Source organism: Canis lupus, chromosome 27 (genome assembly GCF_003254725.2).
Source record: "Canis lupus dingo isolate Sandy chromosome 27, ASM325472v2, whole genome shotgun sequence".
In the NCBI taxonomy this organism is placed as follows: domain Eukaryota; kingdom Metazoa; phylum Chordata; class Mammalia; order Carnivora; family Canidae; genus Canis; species Canis lupus.
The window spans coordinates 15,442,973-15,461,318 of record NC_064269.1 but is presented as its reverse complement, the minus strand read 5'-3'; the positions used below and the strand labels follow the sequence as shown (position 1 = coordinate 15,461,318).

The following is an 18,346-nucleotide window of genomic DNA, read 5'->3' as shown; positions in this document are numbered from 1 at the left end:
ATCTCCTAAATTTCTTTTCATGTGGTACCATGGGATGAAAACAATTACAACTGTCCCGGGTTGGAAATTTCTCCTCCAGTTTAAACCCCATTCAAACACTCATAAGGACTGTTTACCGTAGCTCCTGCATAATCCACTCATAATATTATCTATAGCTTTTTCTTCTTTACCTAAATTAGAGCCCCTAAGTTATAGATGTATATGTTTGTGGCAGGCAGCCTCTCAGATGGCCCCTAGTAATGGTTCCAAACTCAAGGTTCTCATGCCCTCATACCATTCCCTCCCTTTGTATTTGAGCTGAGTTAACTGACTGCCAGTGAATATGATACAACAGAAGTATTTAGATGTTACTTTTGAGATTAAATTACAAAAAGAATGTGGCTTTCATTTTGAGTATACTTACTCATTCCCTAATTCTAAAGGAAGGAAGCCAGCTGCCATCTTGTGAACTGCCCTATATTCATTTGATAGGGCCACCAATAACAAAATATCATAGAACAGCTGGTTTAAAGAACAGAAATTGGTTTTCTCACAAGTCCAAGATCAGGGTGTCAGCAGGGTTGGATTCCCTTGAGGCCTTTCTCTTGCTATGTCATTACATGGTTGTCTCCTGGTGTCTCTTTTTGTGTTCAAAGTTCCTTTTCTTATAAGGACATCAGTCAGATTGATTTAGGGCTTATCCCAATAGTCCAATTTTAACTTAATCACCTTTTTAAAGATGTTGTTTCCAAATACAGTCACATTCTGAGATAATGTGGGTTAGGGTTTGAGCATATGAATTTGATCGAGGACACAATCTATATGGCAAGGAACTGAGGGAGATCTCAGCCCAACAATCTGTGAAGAACTGAATAGTGCCAACAGTCATGTGAATGAGCTTGAATGTGAATCTTCCCCAAGGAGAGCCTTCAGATGAAATCATAGTCTTGGCCAACGGCCTGATTGTAGTAGCCTCCTAAGTAAAGTTGAGTCAGAGGCACCAAGGTGTGCTGCAACCACTGACATGAATGACCAGCAAAAACTGTGAGATAATAAATGTCTATGTTTTCAGGCAAGTTGTTATACAGCAAGAGATAACTAAAGACAGTGTCTAAACTATCACATGAAAATTTTTTTGTTTGATGGATCTATTTTAGAGCAGAAGGAAGTCATTTTTAAGAAGTCAGGACCAGTGTGTATGGTCAGTGCCATGCCCAATCACCTAGGCTCCCAATCAAATCTTAAGCACTCATCCCCAGCTACTGAGAATGTTGGTTACTGATAGCATACAGTTGCACCCTCTCAAAAATTACATTCACTTGAATGGCAGTTTTTCTGATGATTCAAATCCTGTTTGTCTTCATAGAGATTTTGACTTTCCAGAGTTTCCCAAAGGGTCCTCATAAATAGGACTACATCTAAGGAAAATATGGTCATAAGTTGAATCTCCTCTTTTCTTGGTGCTCTATACCCCCACTTGGGATTCAATTCCTTGCTTATCCTTCAGCATGTATCTAAGAGTTGGGGGAAAAGGCAGAAAAGCTACTTCTAGGAGAGATGACTATTATCTCTTGCTCTACCTAGGATAAAATACCCAGACTTCTTTATTTTTTTTTAATTTTTAAATTTTTATTTATTTATGATAGAGAGAGAGAGAGAGAGAGAGAGGCAGAGACACAGGCAGAGGAAGAAGCAGGCTCCATGCACCGGGAGCCCGATGTGGGATTCGATCCTGAGTCTCCAGGATCATGCCCTGGGCCAAAGGCAGGCGCCAAACAGCTGCCAGGGATCCCCCCAGACTTCTTTATAGTAAACTCAGGAATTTCTCTGCTTGGAGCTTTGAAGAGTGTTTCACCTGCCTTGTGGAGAGCTTTAGAGAACAGCAAGATAATGGGGTGCTTTTCTTGATCATCCCTTGTGAGCACATTTTTCAAAACAGGTAAAAGCAATTGAAACTGGATCACTGGCATCCATCTCAATGATGACCACCTTAATTTGGATTCTCCTACCCTAAAGTAAAATAACAATAACAATAAAATAAAACAACAAAACTTCAAAAACAATTTTAAAAAATCAACGCATTATCTTTTATTTGACTGGAAAGAAACAGACTTTTTTCAAAAAGTGCCATAAGAAATTGAGAAGTGAAGTCGTGTTATCTATGTTGTCAGAAAAGCTGGACCCTTTGAAATCCACAATTACTTTTATTCATGAGTTCTATGTTCATGACTGTAAATACTCCACAGTCTCCCTATTAGAAATGTCAAGGTAGTGTTCACATATTAGAGCTGAATTGCCAACACTTAGCTGCATCAGTGATCTGTAATCAAACCAGGAAAACTGATTTTTAATAACATGATCACCTAATAGTGTAATAGATTGATATTGTCTGAGAAGGTCATCAAAGAGTGCTAAATACTTCGGTGCTAATTTAGGGGATCTGCTGGAATGTTGATAAAAGCACTCAAAATAACTAGGTATTTGGATAAGAAAAAAGAGTATGTTTAATATATGTACAACACAAAACAAAATGCAATGCAACTCTGAAACTCCTCTCTTTTATTCATATTTTTTAAAAAAATATTTTTATTTATTTTTATTTTTTTAAAGATTGTATTTATTTATTCATGATAGACATAGAGAGAGAGAGAGGCAGAGACACAGGCAGAGGGAGAATCAGGCTCCATGCTGGGAGCCCGACGTGGGACTGGATCCTGGGACTCCAGGATCACACCCTGGGCCGAAGGCGGCGCTAAACCACTGAGCCACCCAGGGATCCCCTAAAAATTTTTAAAAAGATTTTATTTATTTATTCATGAAAGTCACACACAGAGAGAGAAAGAGAGAGAGAGAAGCAGAGACACAGGCAGAGGGAGAAGCAGGCTCCACACAGGGAGCCTGATGTGGGACTCAATCCCGGGACTCCAGGATCACACCCTAGGCCAAAGGCAAACACTCAACCGCTGAGCCACCCAGGGATCCCCTTTAATTCATATTTTAGATGCTTATAACATTTATCTTAACTGATCTACAAATGGGTTTCAAACTCTGTGTAGTCACCAACTTTCTGTGCAGTTTTTATTAAGTCAAAATGAATTATAAGCAATCTGAAAGTCTTCTTTATTTCTTACTAGAAAGTTATTTATTAAGTACCTAGGTAATTCATGGCATAATTTAACTGAATACATTTTTTGGAATTAAGTTTGAAGCTGGGGGTGATATTAATGATCATGTGGTATGTGTGTGTGGGAGGGGTGGTGACTGATGAGAGGCAAAGATGAAATTATTTATCAGTATAAAAATCACTGAATAGAGGATGATCTTTTTAACTCTGCCATAAACTAGCTATATAACTTCACTTCTTTGTATCTTTGCCTTTTATTTGTAAATTGAAGTAATTGGAAAAATTTCAAGTCATTCCTGTTTTAATATTCTATATTTTCTGTTTTAGACAAAATAATGATAAGTTGATTAAATATTTTGTTAATTTAACTAGGGCATGGGTTCAGATAGACAAATCATGGGCAACGTGATAGAATTTAAAGACCACATACTCAGGGATCCCTGGGTGGCGCAGCGGTTTAGCGCCTGCCTTTGGCCCAGGGCGCGATCCTGGAGACCCGGGATCGAATCCCACGTCGGGCTCCCGGTGCATGGAGCCTGCTTCTCCCTCTGCCTACGTCTCTGCCTCTCCCTCTCTCTCTCTGTGTGACTATCATAAATAAATTTAAAAAAAATTAAAAAAAAAAAAGACCACATACTCAGTTGTCAAATAAATTCCACTTTATATGTTAAGAAAACTGATACTAAAACAATCTTGTGTTGGTTCAACTTGTAGTTTAAATAATGAGTAGATGTAACACATTATATTGGGAAAGTTTCCATGGAATTATTTAGATGGTATATCCTCAGATATCCCTTGTGTTTATAATCTTTTAAGACAAGGATCATAAATCTACCCAAGAATTATCCCTGAATATAGCAGCAGTCTATTGGATTTTTTTCTTGGCTCTCATAACCATGCAAATACACACTAAAACCTATTAAATTTATGTAGAAAGTCAGGGACTGGACATATTTCCTCTTAGGCCAGAGTGCAGGTTTACATTTTAAATAGAAGTTAGAAGAAAGCTTCCTGATGCTCAAGAAAAGGACAGAGTGGACAATCAGACTAAAAGTAAGAAATGCATTACAAATTATTCACTATATTAAATATGGGTGGTAGAAATATAGTCTTAAGTTATGTTTTTCCCTCAACTCTAAATCAAAGTGTATCCAATGAATTAGATAGATTTGTACTAACTGATGCTCAGTTTAGCAAAACAGTCCTCTGAAATGGATTTCTCAGGCAAAGGGACTTAGGGTTCAAAGCTACATTAAAAAGTCAGAGAAAAAAATTAAAAAGCAACATAGCCATCTCTTCTGCCTCTGGTAGGAAAGCAGATATTTTAAGGCTAAAAATGATTAATCTTGATATATTAAATGCAGTTTTAAATGTTCAATTTATTTCAAGAAATTTTGAGCAATGTGCTGTACTATGCAAGATGCTGCACTGTGGGAAACAGAAAGAATGAAATAGCATTCTGACAAGTTGCTCGCAATATTGTAGGATAAATTACACAAATGTTAAGAACCATAATGCAAGACAATGTGTTCTCAAAGCTCTAATACAGGCAAGAACCCAGGAAACTCAGGTAATAGATGTTATTTCAATTTCAGCAAAAGCCTCTTCATCTTTTAGTTGAAAACACTAGATGGAATAAGTAACATTTGCTCAGCATCAAAGTGATATTATAAAGTTCTTACACTGTGCCCTGGGATACATGTACGAGAACATTTATAGCAGCTTTGCTTGTAACTCCAAGCTGGAACAGCCCGGATACGTATTGTCAGGAAGAGATATAAATACCTTGTGAACTATTACATAATAGAATACTTGATATCATTAGAAACGTATAAATCACAGCTACACATGTGAACACAGGTGAATATTAGAAATGAAATTTGCATAAAAGTTGCAAAAAACCTATATGGCACAGTACTATTTTTTTTTTTTTTATAAAGTCCAAGAGCAAGAGAAAAGCTAAAAAATGTATTCATTAGAAGTACATACTGAGGGTCAGCCAGGGTGGCTCAGGGGTTTAGTGCCGCCTTCAGCCCGGCGGGGCCTGATCCTGGAGACCCTGGATCAAGTCCCACGTCAGGCTCCCTGCACGGAGCCTGCTTCTCCCTCTGCCTGTGTCTCTGCCTCTCTCTCTTTCTCTCTCTCCCTCTCGGTGTCTCTCATGAATAAATAAATAAAATCTTTTTAAAAAAAAAAGTACATACTGATGTTAGTAGGTAAAACACAAAGAAACCCAAGAGAAAGTTTAAAATATGTGATCCAGGAGTGTGAGTACTTCTGATGAAGAAATAACAGGATAGGATAAGGGGTGAAATAAATGAAAGCCTGGGTCATAGTGTGTTCTCCCGCAAGTGTTTATAAATATTACACAATATTCTAACAGAATATGGAGGTGTGGAGATGTCTGAGACCAGTAAAATACTGGTATTTTTAAAAATATGAACTGCTTTGGAAGCCTGAATGTTGGTGGCCCATCTTCATCTTCTATGATAGTCACACATATGTCCGGCTACTAGTTTGTTTTCATGAATTTTCTGGTTCTCGTTGCATCTTTCATTTTGGCAAATCAAGCCTTTCCTTAGTTCAGGTATTGTTTCTGCCTTTTCCTCTGCTTGTGACACTTACTCTCCACCCAGTCTATCCTCCACTCTCCTCAGCTAGAAAATTCTGCTCATGAAGACCATTCAAATAGCAGTGCAGCTTCCTTCCTGCCCCAAGTCTTGGTGAGTCCCCCATGCCATGCTAGTACTAGCATGTAGGAATCTTCCATGGCACTGACTCCAGATAAGCTTGTACCTTCTTTTGAACAATTATTAAATTATTTCTGTCAGTAGTCATTAAATTAAATGGACAATGGCCATGGAATTTTTGGACACTATTTTGTTTCCTGTGTCTAACATGTGCTGGATGAAATGAATTTATTAATTTTTTATTCTTCATTTGTGCATGCTCTCTCTCTCTCTGTCTTCCAATTCCAATTGCAAATAGATTCTCTTAAGACTGTTTTAAGGTTCTTTTTTTTTTTAAGATTTTATTTACTTATTCATGATAGACACACACACAAAGAGAGGCAGAGACACAGGCAGAGGGAGGAGCAGGCTCCATGCAGGGAGTCCTACATGGGACTCGATTTTGGGACCCCAGGATCATGCCCTGGGAGGAAGGCAGGTGCTTAAACCGCTGAGCCACCCAGGCTGCCCTGGTTTCTTTTTTTTTTTTTAAGAATTTATTTATTTATTTATTTATTTATTTATTTATTTATTTATTTATTATTTATTCATGAAAGGGAAAATCAGGCTCCCCATTGAGCAGGGAACCTGATGTGGGACTCGATCTCAGTACCCTGGGATCATGACCTACCTGAGCTGAAGGCAGACTAACTGACTGAGACAACCAAGCCCCATCCCTTTTCCCCCTCTTATTTCTTTTTTGTTTTCACTTCTTTTCAAGGAGTCAATGTTATCATATAGGTTTTTTTAAGTCTTTATTTAAATTCCTATTAGTTAACATACAGTGTAATATTAGTTTCAGTACAATATAGTGATTCATAATCACCCTGTGCACGTCACAACATCTGCACTCCTAAATCCCCATCACCTATTTAACCCATGCCCCCATCAGTTTTTCTCCATAGACAAGAGTCTGTTTCTTGATTTGTCTCTCTGTTTTCTCTTTGCTCATTTGTTTTGTTTCGTACGTGCCACATATGAGTGAAATCATATGGCATTTGTCTTTTCCTGGCTAACTTATTTCATTTAGATAATACTCTCTAGCTCCATCTAAGTCATTTCAAATGATAAAATTTCATTCTTTTTTGTGGCTAATGTTCCATTTAATATATAAAAACATATGTAAACATATACATCAACCCTTCTTTATTCATTCATTAGTCAATGGACATTTGGGCTGTTTCTATAATTTGACCATTGTAGATAATGTTTCTATAAATATCAGGGTGCATGTATTCCTTTGAATTAGTATTTTTGTATTCCTTGTATAAATACCTAGTATTGCAATTGCTGGATTATAGGCTAGTTCTATTTTTAACTTTTTAAGGAAACTCCATACTGTTTTCCAGAGAAGCTGCACCAGTTTGCATTCCCACCAGTTGTGCAAGAAGGTTCTCCATTCTTCACATTTTCATCACACTTGTAGTTTTTTGTGTTGCTGGCTTTAGCCATTCTGACAGGTATGAGGTGATATCTCATTGTAGTTTTGATTTGTATCTCCTTGATGATCAGTGATGTTAAACATTTTTTCATGTGTCTGTTGACCACCTGTATGTTTTTTTTTTTTTTTTTTTGGAAAAAATATCTATTCATGTCTTCTGCAATTTTTAAAATTGGATTATTTTTTGAGTGTTGAGTTTTACAAGTTCCTTATATATTTTGAATACTGACACTTTATCAGATACGCCAATTGAAAATATCTTTTCCCATTCCAAAGGTTGCCTTTTTATTGTGTTGATTGTTTCCTTCATTGTACAGGAGATTTTTATTATTATTTTTATTTTTTAAAAGATTTTTTAATTTATTCATGATAGAGAGAGAGAGAGAGAGAGAGGCAGAGACACAGGCCGAGGGAGAAGCAGGCTCCATGCAAGGAGCCCAATGCGGGACTCGATCCCAGGACTCCAGGATCACGCCCTGGGCTGAAGGCAGGTACTAAACTGCTGAGCCACCCAGGAATCCCCAGGAGATTTTTATTTTGATAAAGTTCCAGTAGTTTATTTTTACTTTTGTTTTCCTTTTTGCTTTTCTCCCCTCAGGAGACATATCTAGAAAAATGTTGCCATGACCAGTGTCAAAGAAGTTACTATCTGTGTTCTCTAGGATTTTTGTGTATGAGGTAAGAAAGTGGCCCAGTTCCATTCTTTTGCATGTGGCTGTCCAGTTTTCCCAATACCATTTATTAAAGAGACTGTCTTTTGTCAATTGGATAGTCTTTCCTCCTTTGTCAAAGACTAATTGACCATATAGTTTGGGTTTATTTCCAGGTTTTCTATTCTGTTCCATTGATCTCTGTGTCTGTTTTTGTGCCAGTATCATACTGTCTTGATGACTACAGCTTTTTAATATAACTTGAAGTCTGTAATTGTGATGCCTCCACCTTTGTTTTTCTTTTTTTTCAAGGTTGCTTTAGCTATTCAGGGTCTTTTGAAGTTCTATACAAATTTTAGAATTGTTTGTTCTAGCCCTGTGAAAAATGCTGTTGGTATTTTGTTAGAGACTGTATTGAATGTATAGATTACTTTGGGTAGTATAGACATCTTAATAATATTTGTTTTTCCTATTCATGAACATGGAATATCTTTCCATTTCTTTGTGTTATCTTCAATTTGTTTCATCTGTGTTTTATAGTTTTTAGAGTACAGGTCCCTCACCTCTTGATTATGTCTTACTGTTTTTGGTGCAATTATAAATGGGGTTAATTCCTTAATTTATCTTTCTGCTGCTTCATTATTGCTGTATGGAAATACAACATATTTCTCTATGTTGATTTTGTATCCTGCAACTTTGCTGAATTCATTTATCAGTTCTGGCAGTTTTTTGGTGAAGTGTTTGGTTTTTCTATATGGAGAATTATATCATCTGCAAATAGTGAAAGTTTTACTTCCTCCTCCTGATTTGAATGCCTTTATTTCTGTGTTGGTCTGATTACTGTGGCTAGGACTTCTAGTACTATGTTAAATAACAACAGTGAGAGTGGACATCCCTATCTTATTCCTGACTAAAGGGGAAAAACTGAGTTTTTCCCCACTGAGGTTGATATTACCTGCAGGTTTTTCATATATGGCCTTTTATAATCAGAAAGGGGACAATCCAATAAGAATATATAATAATTGTAAATATTTATGTGCCCAACATGGGAGCACTTAAATATATAAAATAATTAATAACAAACAGAAAGGAACTAATTCATAACACAATAATAGTAGGGGACTTTAACATCCCACTTACATCTAGGAACAGATCATCTAAACAGAAAATAAACAAACAATGTTTTGGGATGACACACTAGAGCAGATAGACTTAACAGATGTATTCAGAATAGTCGATCCTAAAAAAACAGAATACACATTCTTTTCAAGTATACATGGGATATTCAGAGAAGATCACATATTAGGTCACAAAACAGGCCTTAACAAATACAAAAAGATTGAAATCATATCACATACTTTTTCTGACCATACTATGGAACTGGAAGCCAACCACAAGAAAAAATTTAGGAAGACACAAATACATAGAGTTTAAATAACATGCTACTAAACAATGAATGGGTGAGCCAAGAAATCAAAGAAAAAAGTTTTTTTAAATGCATAGTAAAAAATGCAAATGAAAACACAATGGTCCAAACCTTTGGATATAGCAAAAGTGATTTTAAGAGGGAAGTATATAGTAATACAGGCCTACCTTAAGAGTCAAGAAAAACCTCTAATAAACAACCTAACCTTATATGTAATGGAACTAGAAAAAGAACAACAAATGATGCCAAAAGCCAACAGAGGGAAGGATATAATAGATAATAGAGCAGAAATAAATGATGTAGAAATGAAAAAATAATAAAACAGATCAATGAGACCAGGCACTAGTTCTTTGAGAAAATTAATAAAATTTGTAAACCTGTAGCCAGACTTACCAAAAGAAAAGTGAAAGGATCCAAATAAATATAATCACAAATGAAAGAGGAGAAATAACAACCAACACCACAGAAATACAAACAATTATAGGAGAATATTATGAAAAACTATATGCCAACAAATTGAACCACTTGGAAGAAATGGATAAATTCCTACAAACATATAAACTACTAAAACTTAAACAGGAAGAAATTGAAAACTTGAACAGACATAACCATCAAATAAATTGAATCAGTAATCAAAAAACTCCTGACAAATGTGCAAGGCTTCACAGGTGAATTCTACTAAGCATTTAAAGAAAAGCTAATGCCTTTTCTTCTCAAACTACTTCAAAAAAATAGAAAAGGAAGAAAAACGTCCAAATTCATTCTATGAGGCCAGCATTACCTGGATACTAAAACCAGATAAAGGCTCTTTTAAAAAGGAGGACTACAGGCCAATATCCCTGATGTACATGGATGCAAAAATTTTCAATTAAATACTAGCAAACTAGATCCAACAATACATTTTTTTAAAAAAATCATTCACTGATCAAGTGGGATTTATTCCTGGGTTGCATGGGTGATTCAATATCAGCAAAGCAATCAGTGTGGTATACCTCATTAATAAAAGAAAGGATAAGAACCACAATATAATTTCAATAGATGTGGGAAAAGCATTTGACAAAGTAACAACATCCATTCATGATAAAAATCCTCAAGAAAGTAGAGGTAGAAGGAAGTTACCTCAATATAGTTTTTAAATTATTATTGTTATTCCTTCATATTGGCTCTTATAACTATATTATCTATTTAGGTTTTCATTACCTTTTTATTTTTTATTTATGATTAAAGAAGAAGGCTTACACTTGCCTGGCTCCAAAAGTTGAGACTCAGTCATTCAAAATGAACCAGTCTGGGGGAGATAGTTTTCTCTCTACAACAAGGAAAGGAAAAATAAAAGTGAGACACTTTTCTGCCTCTGCAATGTGACTCATGGGCCAAAAATATTTATAGCTACTGTTCTATGCATCTCAATTCAAATGTCCTTGTGAATTCAGCCTCAGTCATGAGTAGAAAGAATGAATTTTAGAAGTCTTCTTTTTAATCATAAATTATATGGTTTCTCAAGTAACTTATGATTTTTGAGTGTGGGTAAAACATTTGGGATATTTTTAGTAAAGATTTTAATTTTGAAATATTCCAACTCACAGACAGTACTTTTCTAAATGTTCCTTATTTCCCAATTTCTTCTGATACTGGAGGAGCATATTTTTACTTTTTTTAAAAGTGTTTTAACCAGTAACTCAGTAAATATTTTTCCCTAGAGAAGAGGCAGAATTTTGGTCCTAATAATGTGAGTTATTATAGACTGCATATGATACCAATTCATGCCAGGAATAAAATACCATCACTTTCTTTAAATAAACCATGAATGCTTTAATATTTCAGCTTATCAATAGTAAAACACTCTGAAAATCAACAAAGGAGGCACCTGGGTGATCAATTAAGTCAGTTAAGTCAGTCAGTTAAGCCTCTGACTCTTGGTTTTGGCTCAGGTCATGACCTCACAGTTGTGTTATTGAGCCCCCAAACCGGCTCCATGCTCAGTGTGGTGTCTGCCTAGGATTCTCTCCTCCTCTCTCTATGCTCATCCACCCTGTGCACTCTCTGTCTCTCTCTCTCTCTAACATAATAAGTAAATCTTTTTTAAAAATCAACAAAGGCCACTAATTAGAGATGTCAACTGATTTAAAGTTTAAGGAATACTTCTTTGGAAACAAAAAACGAAAATGTGCAACAAAAAACATATGGATTTGATTTCCTAATATTCTATTTAGTTCAGCACACGAATCACATTTGTACATTCAAGCTGTTCTTTTCTTTGTTCTTTTGATGCTTTGACTTTCAATTAACAATACATAAGTATTGCTGTATCTGCATATTAAGTAGGTCTACTATAGCTTTCTCCCAATGATATTTATAAAAGTAAAAGATAAGACAGCAAATATTTATTGAGATAGAAAGAGGGAGAAAGACTGAAAGCCAGTGTGTCCTTACCCTAGGAATAAAAACATCCCTTAAAATCTTCACAGACCTAGAAATGGATAAAGCTGGCTATAATTACATGTATTGTGAAGATTCTCTATGATTACATTGTAATACTTCAGTGTCCACCTAAGTGTCCTCTGTGTCAAAGACCTTATATTGTTTATCTTTGTAACTCAAGGCCTGACATGGCATCTAGTACACATAAAAATCTTGATAAATGTTTCTTTTTAAAAATATTTTATTTATTTATTCATGAGAGACACAGACTGAGAGAGAGAGAGAGGCAGAGACACAGGCAGAGGGGGAAGCAGGCTCCATGCAGGGCGCCCAATATGGGACGCGATTCCGGGACCCCAAGGTCACACCCTGGGTCCAAGTCAGGCACTAAACTAAACCGCTGAGCCACCCAGGGATCCCCATTGATAAATGTTTCTGATATCCCTCTAGTTTCTAATTTGACTTAGAAATTCCAAGATGACCTCCAAGATTCCTGTCTCCTGCTGTACTGCTCTGTGTATTATCCTTGCCCCTTAAGTATAGGTAGCACTTGTGAATATGAGAGGACAGTCGCATCTGGGATTTCATTACATTATGTAAGATCCTGCTCTGACAAGCTTAAAGAGATTCTGCAGTTGGACTTTAATTAGGAAGAAGGTTGCCATGTTGTAAAAGGCCCACATGTAGAGGACTTGGGCATTGCTTCTAGAAACTGAGAACCACCAGCAGCCAGCAAGAAAATGAAGGTCTCTATTGTACAACTTTAAGGATTTGAATTCTGCCAACAACCTGAATAAGCTTGGGAAAAGACCCCACACTACAGATAAAAACACATTTTAGCTTACACTTTAATTTTAGCCTCGTAAGATCCTGAGCAGAGAACCCAGCTATGCCCTCCTTGACTTCTGACCAATGGAAACTGAGATAATAAATATATATTCTTTTCAGCTGCTAAGTTTATGGTAATAAATATGTTACACAGCAATACAAAAAGAATATAAAGTTTTTTGAGTAAGGTGTGTTCCTTAAAGTGTATTGAATGGCTTGTGCATAGTGAAAATGACTAATGAGTATTTACATCAAATATTCTGATTCCTTAGTTACTGAGTGTGATTTGCTATAAAGTAGGATGGTTCATACTAAGAGCAATAAAGGGTTAGGAAAATGATAGAGTTGTCCATATTGAGTAAGCCCAAACTGTCCATGTATGAATCATACCCTGGAAGATCATGGTTCAATGAATATTAATAATAAAATAGGATAGAAATATAGAAGAAAGTAACAGATTAAATTTATGACTAAATTAATTTATATTAAAATATAATACTACAGCATTTACTAAATAAAGAAAAGAACCCTTGTTGACTTTAAAATTCTCTTAATTAAAGTATGTTGAAATTAACATTTGGAATAATGTTAAAAATAACAATTAAATGGGATTGTTTTGGAAAATAGCATAGTTCAATGCCAGGCCCATCAGAGCCACCCAAAAAATTGTAGCTTCTAATAATGTTTCATCATATATCTTAATGTAACAATACATCCTGATCCTTTGTTGTTTTCTGAAAGTGTGGATGCCATATCCAAAGGTTAAATTATTTCATAAGTATCAGAAAATTATTCTATCTAGTTCTGCTCTTTGTTAAACAACTTACAGTATTAAATTAAAACACTTTGTTTCTGAAGTAAGTTTAATATTGATATTATTTGCATGGAAAAGATTTGATTCTAGCTTTAAGCATCTGAATAATGAATAACACTTTTCTGATACAAAGTGATATGATTCCACACTAATGTAATAGGTCTACACTTCCACTGAGCAGTTTGTTGAATTCGCTGTATTTAAACTTAAAATGGATAACATGAAAATAAGAATAATCTAATGCAAATAAATGAATCAAAGAGTTTGTTTTAATTGCCTTGGGTTGTTATAAGCAATAATTATACCTTAAAATTTGCCTCATTTATAATCCCCAAAAAGTAGTTATGTTGAAAGAAATAATAAATTGATATGCTGTATAATGGGACAGCTCATAAACATAGTTATATATAATGACTGTCTATACAGTGAAAAATTTGTTTGTTTGACTAAGTTAAACAGTTACCTTGTTATCTTTTCCTCTTTTTAAAATATGCAAGTAAAGTAATTCTCCAAAATGGATATAGCTCACAATAGAAATTAAATGAATTTATTTTATTTTTTATTTTTAGATTTTATTTATTCATGAGAGACACAGAGAGAGAGAGGCAGAGACACAGGCAGAGGGAAAAGCAGGCCTCATTCAGGGAGCCCAACGTGGGACTCAATCCGGGGTCTCCAGGTTCAGGTCCTGGGCTGAAGGCAGCACTAAACCACTGAGCCACCCCGGCTGCCTGAAATGAAGGAATTTTAGTAGGAGTTTTGCTTTTGATTTTGAATCATATACTTGGTTATATAATATTTATGGGGTTATATAATATTTATGGGGTTATACCTAAATGAAATGACACAAAGTGCACTTCGGTAGAAAACAACAAACAGTCAACTTGTTCTATCTCTGGAAATTGAGCATTTTCTGGAAATTGAATTCAGGGTAAGTAATAGAATGAGGAATCAGTAATAGGAAATATCACAGGAGAAGAGTCTATAAAGCAAAGCAAGTTTTCCCAGAAGAGAAGGATGGAAGCAAACTAAGAAAGAGCCAGGAGTCCAAATCTGGAAAGTAAAGGATTCTAAAATTTTTGGCAGTAATATAAAACTGAATTTGAAAATAGGTGCTCAACTTTTCAAACATGAAGTTGTTTCATTTATCATGAAGTTCATGTAGTCATGCTACTACTTACTTTAGTACTACCTACTTTAGAAAATGTTCTCTTTGGGATGCCTGGGTGCTCAGTGGTTGAGCATTGGCCTTTGACTCAGAGTGTGATCCCAGGGTTCAGAATCCAGTCCCACATCAGGCTCCTGTGGAAAGCCTGCTTCTTCCTCTGCCTGTGTCTCTGCCTCTTTCTCTCTCTGTCTCTCATGAATGAATAAATAAAATCTTTTTTTTTAAAAAAGAAAGAAAATGTTCTCTTTGTCTCACTGTTATGTCAGCCTATTTTGTTCTTATCAATTCAAGTCGCACTATGTTGCATAAAATGGATGCGTGGAGGCATAATTTTAGCACCACCATGGCCTCAAGATTATAGTTGGGAGAGTATCCAGATACATTAATATTTTCAATCTTAAGTAGTTGGCACAATATTTGATTCTTGAAACTTAAAACAAGAAAACCCTAAACTTGAAGGATCTTATACAAAGTATATCACTTAGGCAAAGAATCTCAACTATTAAAGACTGTATGAGACATTACATCTTTTCCTCAAATTCATTCTTGAGAAAATTGCCAGCCCTGAATTATGAATGAACTTTCCAGACTTAATTCATGAATGTAAAGGAGTAATTCTGGGCCTATGACAACAGTGAGATAATGGGACATCATTAACACACAGACTTGGTGATTGGCAGTCTCATCACAAGTGAGGAACTGAGAGATGCTACTCATGCATTTTTTAAAAGAGCTACAATTTTTAATGGACTATTTGTAAATATCAACTTTATATTTCAAAAAGTGTCAACTTTTTTTTCAAAAAGTAAAGAAATAAGACATTAATTCAAAGCATGCATTAAATTTTAGGACTTACCTTTCTACTTCATCTAAACTTTAAAAAATTATATAGTCTTCCTTAATAATTTATACATTGTAGAAATCTTTGCTTATCCCACAACCATGGCAGGACTTGCTGTGAATTTCTGAAACTCTTCAGTGTTTTAAATTATTTCGTTTATCTTTTGTAGTTTATAAAATGCATTCAAATAAGTTAATTCATTCTAATAATGTTTATACATGTTGGTTGTTCAATTTCCGGGGTCATTAGAGCTATAACCTTCTTGCATTCTATCTTCAGTTGAAAATGGAACTGAAAAGTAATGACCCTGAACCTGACAATTATGTGAAAGCTCTGTGCTCTTTTTAATGTATTTTTACCCACCATAATAGACCTTCCCTCTTCCTCTCAGGGTTTCTCAGAATGGGTTCTGTACACATGCAGTGCTGTATAAGGTAATGGCAGGTAGTCCATTGATAATCACTTATACCTATAATGATTATATATTTAAAAATAATTTTAGAAAAACAGTATATTGAATCTATGACTTCAAAGACATCAGAGCTTGGGATCCCTGGGTGGCTCAGTGGTTTAGCACCTGCCTTCAGACCAGGGCGTGATCCTGGAGTCCCGGGATCGAGTCCCACATCGGGCTCCCTGCATGGAGCCTGCTTCTCCCTCTGCCAGTGTCTCTGCCTCTCTCTGTGTGTCTCTCATGAATAATTAAATAAAAAATCTTAAAAAAAAAAAGACATCAGAGCTTAAACAAAATTTTAAAATGTGTAACTGTAATATTGAATTAAACTTCATAAATAATAACATAATTGTTATGTGTTATGACATAATTCTACATAAATATGACATAATTCTATATAAATAAAAGTGCAAGTGGTATTTATTTATGGAAGCAAGATCATATAAATTGTAGGAGAATAAAGACTGAGAAACACTATTCTACATGTCTGAACTGTTGCAAGCTCTCTAATTTGTGGTCACCCACTAGGTTACCTCTTTAGAAGCTGACAAAAGACACTACCATTCTAATTCTTAAGCATAATTTGGAAAGCCGAATGGTAAATATGGAAAGAGGTCTCGATTATAATTCCAGCTCTAAGAGCTGTAAGATGCATGTAGAATTGAAAGGCCATTAATGCTATCAGAGCAATTCTTACAAATCTAATAAACCAAATATATACATGGAATAAATCAGCTTGTTTTGAAGTACTCAACTACTGCATACCAATAATCAAATTATTTAATAACTTACAAGTTAAAATATCATGTCTTGAATCAATTATATATTTCAAAATGAAATCACCAGTCTTATAGGAAAAAAATACACTTATATACCTTTGGAAGACCCCCCTCCAGATTATCTAAATCAACTCTTCGATTGTCTTTGAGCTGTTTTATTTTGTAATGCAGTACATCGCAGGTAACCACTATGCTCTCTTTGTGTCCCCCTGCCTCAAATTCATATGTTGAAACCTTACTCCCAAGGTGATGGTATTATGAAGTGGGGCCTTTATGAGGTGATTAGGACATAAGGGTAGAATCTTCATGAATGGAATTAGTGCCCTTCTAAAAGCAGCCTGGCAAGATGTCATTGCCTTTTCCTCAATGTGGAGTTACAAAGAAAAGATGGTGATCTAGGTAGCTGGTGCCTTGATATTGGATTTCCTAGACTCCAGTACTGTGAAAAATAAATTTCTGTTGTTTATAAGCCACCCAGTTTATGGTCTATTTGTTATAGAAGTGCAAATAGACCAAGATAGTAGCTGATAGAAATGACAAATAATGCAAATTCTGTTCTGCCTGTAGAGGTTCAATTGTCTTCCCTCCTTCCCTGGATAAAACAGTTTTTACATATTTCTTATCTATAAACTAATTATAACATCTGCCTGGTCCCCTCATGATTAAGGATTAGAATAAAATCTTTAACGTGTGCATTTTTATATCTGTCTGTATGAGAGAGCTGGTTTCATCTATGTTTTGAAAATGGTCTTTTAGCTAGTTATTGTCTGCTTCATCCTCAAAATCACAGAGATTATCCCCATGAATCCAAAATTTATTCTCAGAAATGAAGCAAAATATTTAAACAGTGGCTTAAATCAGTGTTGTCAGATGTTAGTGTGTTTGAGAATTATTGAGATGTATATGGGCATATACAAATAAGAATATGGGGCTTAATTCTCCTTATTCAAAATAATAGAAGAGATTTCTCTCCCCCTCCCTTCTCTAAGAGCATTTACTTTAGAAAAACCTGTAAGTTCTTTCTCTGTCCTTTTTAAGTATATGTACAATCTTTTTAAAAAGCTGGATAGACCTCTTGCTAACTTTAAGATCAGGAATGTCTTTCCTTGAGCTATCTCTTCGAAATGTAACTATCAAGAAAGACGGCATCCTGTCTCCCAGTTTCCATGAAAGAGCCTAACTTTAGGTAGGAGCCTAGATCTAAAACTATCACTTGTCATTAAAAAAAAAAAAAAAAAAAAAAAAGTGAGTTTATTGGTTCTTTTGTTTGTATTAAACATTCTATCATGTCTATGGGGTTTCCTTAAGTTCATGCCTATTTTGCTTTTACTTGTGCAAACCAGTTTTTGTGAACCAGCCTAACTCAGTTAGGAAACCTGTAACTGTTAAGGCCTCTTTCCCCTCCTCCTCCATCCTCTTCCCCTTCTCCTTTTCTCCCTCCTCTTTCCTCTTCCTTTTTATTCTTCTTTCCACTATCACTACTAGCTTCTAATGGGAACAGGCCTCAGAATAAACTCTGAAACACAGTATTTGTTAACTAGCCAGCAAAAAACCAAAAACAAACTGCTGTACAATCTATCTAGCAAGAAACGGGTGAGGACCTAGTTCTCCATCATTTCTGAATTATTGGAAAGCCTTGCATGAAAGGTTTATCTGAGGCAAATACGACAATGGTCTGGTAATAAGATTCTG

At 35.4% G+C, this 18,346-nt stretch overlaps 1 long non-coding RNA gene across 2 annotated transcripts in view; it reads right to left on the bottom strand.

The window, feature by feature from the left end:
- LOC112665605 (uncharacterized) overlaps positions 1-16,901 on the bottom strand; it is a 33,859-nt gene extending 16,958 nt beyond the window's left edge. The window contains exons 1-3 of one of the 2 annotated variants that reach the window (XR_003140487.3): positions 16,751-16,901; positions 10,589-10,658; positions 1,627-1,989 (exon numbers count right to left, since the gene is read on the bottom strand). This is a non-coding gene — a long non-coding RNA (uncharacterized LOC112665605). Of the gene's footprint in view, positions 1-1,626; positions 1,990-10,588; positions 10,659-16,750 lie in introns of those variants that run through there. The other variant, XR_003140488.2, reaches the window with a different exon arrangement.
- Between the last annotated feature and the right edge of the window lie 1,445 nt (positions 16,902-18,346).